General features: G+C 38.3%; 1 pseudogene; it reads right to left on the minus strand.

Moving 5' to 3' along the window:
* Positions 1 to 652: 652 nt before the first annotated feature.
* On the minus strand, positions 653 to 1,164 carry LOC141494836 (large ribosomal subunit protein eL21-like; annotated as a pseudogene).
* Between the last annotated feature and the right edge of the window lie 6,808 nt (positions 1,165 to 7,972).

Below are 7,972 nucleotides of genomic sequence, written 5' to 3' on the forward strand. Positions count from 1 at the left end.
AGCCACCCCCCCTTATCTATTTTATATATTGTAATTCCTCCTATTTCTTGGTTGGTTCTGAATTCTTCCATTTCTTATAGAGCTGAGAGGTAGACCTGTTTTACTAATTTGTTTATGTCATCCCTTATATCTAAACCCTGTTCCCATTTGGATTTTAATTTTGATATGGGGTGTGATGTGTGGGTCTATGTCAAGTTTTTGCCATACAAGTTTCCCTTTCTTCCAGCTGTTTTTCTCAAATAGTGAGTTCCTAGTCCAGAACCTGGAGTCTTTGGGTTTATCACAATAGATTACTGTAATCATTTACTACTGATTTTTTTTTTGTACCTGATCTATTTCACTGATCCACCCCTCTATTTCTTCACCAGTAGTAGATAGTTTTGGTGAATACTATTTAATTGTTACTGGGTTTGTCTTGGAAGAGAGATTGCCAAGTATTTTATATTCCTTACAGATTTTTTTAAAATGGAAATTCTCTTTCTGTCTCTTGATACTAGGCTATGGGTTGTTGATGCAAAGGAATACTGATGATTATATGGTTTATCTTATATCCTACAATTTTGCCAAAGTTGTTCATTATTCCAAGAAACATTTTGTTGAATCTCTAGTGTTTTCTTTTTCTTTGGTTTTTTTTTTTTGAAAATTCAAGAAATCTTTTATTGGTTATTTTTTAAGTCATTTATGCCATGAATTCATAGGGGATTGGTTCCAACAGCTCAGGTTCCTTGCCATTGGTTCTCACAAAGTGTGCTTCTGATGTTTTAGTTGAACCCAAGTGCCTTTTTCTTTGGCTTCTTTCTTCTTCTGATCATTTTCCTTTACTCGCTTCAGGAAGCTATCTCTGCTCTTAGAATGCTTAATATGCTCAATACGCACATTAATTCTCTTGGCTAGAATCTTGCCCTTAACCTGTTTGTTTACAACAATACCTACAGCATGCTGTGTAACATTATAGACTCATCCAGTCTTGCCATGGTAACATTTGTGGGACATTCCTTGCTGAACTGTGCCCATACCCTTGATATCTACAATATCACCTTTCTTGTATATGTGCATATATGTAGCCAGAGGGACGACACCATGTTTTCGAAAGGGCCTAGAAAACATGTATCTAGTCCCTCTCCTTTTTCCTTTTGTGTTTGTCATTTTGGCAACTCACTGGAATATGGCAGAGCCGGTGGAAAGCTCTCTAGTGTTTTCTAAGCATACCATCATATCACTTGCAAAAGTGATAATTTTGTTTCCTCATTGCCTATTCTAATTCCTTCAATTTCTTTTTCGTTTCATTGCTATAGCTAATATTTCTAATGCAGTATTGAATAATAGTGGTGATAATGGGCATTCTAGATTCACTTTTGATTTTATTGGGAAGTTTTCTGGCTTATCTCCAAAACAGATATGGCTTGCTGATGGTTTCAAGATAGACACTGCTTATCATTTATTCCTATGCTTTCTAGTGTTATTTTTTATTTATTTTTTGCAAGGCAATGTGATTAAGTGACTTGCCCAAGGTCACATATCTAGGTAATTATTAAGTGTCTGAGCCCGCATTTGAACTCAGGTACTCCTGACTCCACGACTGGTGCTCTATTCACTGCACCACCTAGCTGTGCACTTTCTAGTGTTTATTTTGAAAGATTTTGTTTATTTTGAGTTTTATAAATTTGCCCCTATTCTTGCTTCCCTCCCCTCATCCCCCACTTAAGGTAGTCTGTTAGTCTTTACATTGTTTCCATATTATGCACTGATCTAAGTTGAATGTGATGAGAGAGAAATCATATCCTTAAGAAATAAAAATAAAATATAAGAGATAGCAAAATTACATAATAAGATAATACTTGCTTTTTTTCTAAACTGAAGGTAAAAGTCTTTGTTCTTTGTTCAAACTCCACTACTCCCTCTCTGGATACAGGTGGTATTCTCCATAGTAGATAGCTCAAAATTGTCCCTGATTGTTGCACTGATGGAATAAGCAAGTCTATCAAGAATGATGATCACTCCCATGTTGATGTTAGGGTGCACAACATTCTCCTGGTTTTGCTCATCTCACTCAGCCCAGGACCAGTTCATGCAAATCCTTCCATGCTTTCCTGAATTCCCATCCCTCCAGGTTTCCTTTTGGGTTTTTTTGGTTAATACGACTTTAATTATACATTATTAAATATTCTTATTTAAGAGCAAACTTAATATCCTGTCCCCCACAAAAATATAGAATCTCATGAGAAATAAAGTAAGAGAAAAAATGTGTTTCAGTCTGTGTTCTGATACAATCAGCTTTGTCTCTGGTGGTTCATATTCTTTATTATAAGTCCATGACAAAAGTGTTATTTCCATATTTTTCCACAGTTGCTGTTACTTATTGTAATTACCTCCATCCATTCCTCCCCACTACCATATATTATATTTTCTCTCTCCTTTCATTCTGTCTTTCTTCTGAAATGTGCTATAGGGTAGCTCAGTGGTGCAGTGGACAGGGCATCGGCCCTGGGGACCAAGAGGCCCCAAGCCCACATACCACCCAGGAGACCCAGCAAACCACCCAGCCCTATGGTTCCATAAAGGCCACTGAATCCCAGTACCCTGCAAAAAAATAACAAAATAATGTGTTATATCTGACAATTCTTTCCTATGATCTACCCTCTCCTCTATCACCCACATCCTCCCCTTCCCCCATCTATTTTCTTTCCTTTTTATTCTAGATGCCTATACTCTATTGAGTGTGTATGCTGTTTTCTCTCTGAGCCATTTCTTTTTTTTCCTTGGGTGGATCGCATTCTGCAGGAATACATGCAGTTCATCCTCATTAAGTCCCTCATATTTTCCCCCTCTCTTCCAATCTCCATGCTTCACCTGAGTCCTGTATCTGAAGATCAAATCTTCTGTTCAGCTCTGGCCATTCCAAAAGGAACATTTGAAATTCCCCTGGTTCATTGAAAATCCATCTTTTTTCCCTGGAAGAGGACATTCAGCCTTGTTGGGTAGTTCATTCTTGGCTGCATTCTAAGCTCTTTTGCCTTCCGGTATATTGTATTCCAAGCCCTACAAGCTTCCAATGTAGTTGCTGCTAAGTCCTGTGTGATCCTGACTGCAGCTCCACGATATTTGAACTGTGTCCTTCTGGCTGCTTGTAATATTTTCTCTTTGACTTGGGAGTTCTGGAACTTGGCTATAATATTCCTAGGGGTTGCTTTTTGGGATCTCTTTCTTGGGGGGATCAGTGGATTCTCTCCATTTCTATTTTGCACTCTGCTTCTAGAATATCAGGGCAATTTTCCTGTAGTAATTCTTTGAAAATGATGTCAAGGCTCTTTTCCTGATCATAACTTTCAGGTATTCCAATAATTTTTAAATTATCTTTCCTAAGTCTGTTTTCCATATCATTTGTTTTTTCAATGAGATATTTCACATTTTCTTCTAATTTTTCATTTTTTGGTTTTGAAGTATTGATTCCTGATTTTTGGTAAATTCATCAATCTCCCTGAATTCTATTCTTTGTCTGAAGGATTTGTTCTCCTCAGAGAGTTTTCTTATCTCTTTTTCCATCTGGCCAATTTTGCATTTTAAAGCATTCTTCTCCTCAGTAACTTTCTGAACTGTTTTATCCATTTGACCTAAGCTGGTTTTTAGCATGCTATTTTCTTCAGCATTTTTTTGGATTTCCTTGACTAAGCTGCTGACTTCATTTTCATGTTTTTCCTACATCTCTCTCTCCTTTCTTTTCCCAGTTTTTCTTCCAACTCCCTCATTTGATTTTCAAAGTCTTTTTTTGAGCTCTGTCATAGCCTGAGGCCAATTTCTGTTTTTCTTAGAGTCTTTAGATGCAGGAGCTTGTGCTTCTTCATCTTCATACTGAGTATTTTGATCCTTCTTGGGCTCATTTGCAAAATATTTCTCAATGGTCTTCCTCTTGTTTCTTTGCTTGCTCATTTTCCCAGCCTGGGCCTGGTTTTGGGGTGCTTCCTGAGCTTTTGGGACACTCCCACAAGGGTCTCAGTGTGTGAGTCTCTGTCCTCCCTCCTGGTCTGTGAATGACCATATGCACCCCCCTCTGCCATGGGGCTGAGGTGGGGGGGGCCCTGCTCTTCTATTGGGTGGCCTAGACTGGGATCAGGATCTGAATGTAATCAGAACCCCAGAGTCCTGTTCCAGGGGCAGAGGACATAGCTCTGCAGTCTGTCTTCACTCCCCTCCCTTAACTCAATGGGCTCATGCCCTGGGGGGCTCCTGCTTACTGGCTCTACATGCTTCTGTTTCCTGGATCAGGGCTGCTGAAAGACCAAGGCACTCGCTGTGTGCTCTGAAGGCTGGGCTCCACGTGCTTGCTCTGGCAGAGGTCCCTTGCTGTTTCCCCACTTTGTTCCCGGTGCTCCCCAGGGTGCAGCTCAGGAGACTCCCCTGCTTCTGTGAGCTGTGGCTCTCAGCACCCAGGGGCTGCCTCCAGGAGGCTGAAGTTCTTCTGCTCTGGTGGGCCACCCCTCCAACCCTAGGGAGCAGAGCCTTTCTGCTCTTTTGCAGGTTACCTTGAGTAGGAGAACTGTCTCAATGGGTCCCTTTGTGGGTTCTGTCTCTCGAAAGTTTAGTTAGAGTCCTTAGTTTCAAGTTTTATCACAGAGCGCCTAAGACTGGATCCCTTCTTGTCACCATCTTGACTCTGCCCCCCCAGCTCTCTGAGCCATTTCTGATGAGAGTGAAGGTTCCCTCATTCCCCATTGCCTTCCCCCCTTCGATATCATTGCAAAAACTCATTGCAAAGAAAAATATCTTTTATATGAAATATCTTAGCCTATTCCACCTTTCCTTTCTCTTATTCCCTCTACCTTTCCCTTTTAGCCATTAACGTCATTTTTACACTATGTTATATCTTCAAATTCAGCTCTCTTCTCTGTTCATCATCATTAAGTCCCTCATAATTGACCTTCTCATCCACTCTTTCTATGCTTCACCTGAGTCCTGTACTTGAAGGTCAAACTTTCTGTTCATCTGGTCATTTTAACAGGAACATTTGAAATTCCCCTCTTTCATTGAAAGTCCATCTTTTCCCCTGGAATATAATGTTCAGATTTGCTGGGTAATTGATTTTCAGTTGCATTCCAAGCTCTTTTGCCTTCCAGGATATTATATCCCAAGCCCTACAAGCCCTTAATGTAGCTGCTGCTAAGTCCTGTGTGATCCTGACTGCAGCTCCACGATATTTGAATTGTGTCCTTCTGGATGCTTGTAATATTTTCTCTTTGACTTGGGATTTCTGGAACTTGGCTATAATATTCCTTTTTTAATTTTTTTCCAGGGGAGATTGGTGGATTCTCTCAATTTCTATTTGGCCCTCTACTTCTAGGATATCAGGGTAATTTTCCTGTAAGAATTCTTTAAAAATGAGGTCAAGGCTCTTTTCAGGTATCCCGATAAATTTTAAATTATCCTTCCTAAATCTTTTCTAGATCAGTTGTTTTTTTCAATGAGATGTTTCACATTTTCTTCTAATTTTTCATTCTTTTTGGTGTTGAAGTATTGTATCTTGATTTCTTGTAAATTCATCAGCTTCCTTTAGCTCCATTCTACATCTGAATGATTTGTTTCCCTCAGAGAGCTTTCTTATCTCCTTTTCCATCTGTCCAATTCTGCTTTTTAAAACATTCTTCTCATTAATTTTTTCAACTGTTTTATACATTTGACCTAAGCTGGTTTTTAACATGTTATTTTCTTCAGCATTTTTTTTGGATCTCCTTAACTTAGCTCCTGACTTTGTTTTCTTGTTTTTCCTGCCTCTCTCTCATTTCTTTTCCCAATTTTTCTTCTATTTTCCTTACTTGATTTTCAAAAAATTTTTTTGAGTTCTCTCATAGCCTAAGCCCAACTTCCATTTTTCTTGGAGTCTTTAGATGCTGAAGCTTGTACTTACTCATCTTCAAATTGAGTATTTTGAGCCTCCTTGGGATAATAGACAAAGTATTTGTCTATGGTCAGGTTCCTTTTTTTTTCCTGTTTACTCATTTCACCAGCCTGTGCCTGGTTTTGGGGTGCTTCCTGAGCTTTTGAGTTTTACTGAGACAGCCCTACAAGGACCTCAGTGTGTGAGACTTTGACTGCTCTCCTGGTCTGTGAATGACCATGAGTACATCCTTCTGCCATGGGGCTGGGGAGTGGTATTAGACTGTGATCAGGATCTTAATGTGGTCAGAGCCCCAGATTCCTGTTCCAGGGACAGAGAACAGATTCAGAAGTCTCCTTCCACTCCTTTACCTTTTGTGGACTGAGCACTCGGGGTGCAGCTGCCTAGAGGCTCCTGCTTGTGGTCTCCATGATCCTGCTTCCATTTCCTAGATCTGGATGCACTGAGTGCTACCACCTGAGGGCCTGGTGTTTGCATTTGCTCTGTCAGAGATCTCCCTGCTGATCTTCCAAGTTGTGCTTTGTGCTCCCTGGGTTGCAGGTCAGGGAACTGCTTCAGCTACTGAGAGCCATGGCTCCTAGGTACCCTGGGGCTGTTCCCAGGAGGCTGAAGTTTCTTCACTCTGGCAGGGCTGCCCCCTAACCCTGCGGAACAGAATTTCCCCACTATTTTTCCAGGTTACCTTGGCCTGGAGAATTACTTCACTGAATCTTTATGTGGGTTCTGCCTCTCGAAAATTTAGTTAGAGTCATAATTTTAAGATTTTTGAAATATTTTGGAGAGAGCACCTGGGAGTCTCCTGCTGCCATCTTGACTCTGCCTTTCTAGTGTTTTTAAAAGGAATGGGTGCTGTATTTTTTCAAGTTTTTTTTCAGCATCAATTGAGTTAATTATATGATTTCTGTTAATTTTGTTATGGATGTGGTCAGTTATATTGATATTTTCCCAATATTAATCCAACCCTGTTTTCTGGTATTATACCACCTTATCATAGTGTGTAATCCTTGCAATATATTGCTTTTACCAATTTGCTAGGGTTTTTTTCATCAATATTCATTAGAGAAATTGGTCTTAAATTTTCTTTGTTCTAAGTCCTCCTCAATTGGATAACAGCACCATCTTTGTATCATCAAACAAGGTTTGGTAGCACTCCAACTATTTTTCCAAATATGGTATTGGAATTAATTATAGTAGAATTTATGAACCCATCTGGCCCTCGTGATTTTTCGTAAGGTGTTTTTCTTTCTTAATTTAATTTTATTTTTGGTTTTTGCAAGGCAATGGGGTTAAATGACTTACCCAAGGTCACACAGCTAGGTAATATTTGAGCGTCTGAGGTCAAATTTGAACTCAGGTCCTCCTGGCTCCAGAGCCAGTGATCCATCCACTGCCCCACCTAGCTGCCCCTTGAGATGTTTTACTAAGTCATTTTTCCTAAATAATTAATAACTTCTTCAATTTCCTTTTGTAAGATACAATTATTTAGACCTATTTCTTGATCTGTTAGTTTAGTTATTAAAATTTTTATTTTTATAAATATTCATTCATTTCACTCAGATTATCAGACATATTGACACACAACTAGGCAAAAATATTTTCTAATAATTTCTTTAATTTCTCCTTCTTTGGCAGTCATTTCATCCTTTTCATTTTTGATATTGAATATTTGATTTTCTTCTTTGTTTTAATAAAGTTAACCAATGCCTTATCTATCTTATTGTTTTTATAGAATTAGCTTCCAAATTTATTTATTAGTTTAATAATTTTTTACATTTTCAGTCTTATAAATTTCACCTTTCATTATCAGAGTTATCAATTTCATGCTCAAGTAGGAATTTTTTAATTTGTTAATTCCAAGTAAATTTAGCTTCATACTCAGTTCATTAATTTGTTTTTTTAATTTTCTTCATCCTATGAATTTAGAGAAACAATTTTTCCCTTAAACCCTTCTTTGATTACATTTTATTCTCTTTATTGAAATTATTGATTATTTCTATGATTTTTTCTTTGAATTTTTTTATTCTTCAGGCATATATTATTTTTCAATTATTTTAATATAGCTATCTACTGCCCTTTTTGAAT

Source organism: Macrotis lagotis, chromosome 8 (genome assembly GCF_037893015.1).
Source record: "Macrotis lagotis isolate mMagLag1 chromosome 8, bilby.v1.9.chrom.fasta, whole genome shotgun sequence".
Classification (NCBI taxonomy): domain Eukaryota; kingdom Metazoa; phylum Chordata; class Mammalia; order Peramelemorphia; family Peramelidae; genus Macrotis; species Macrotis lagotis.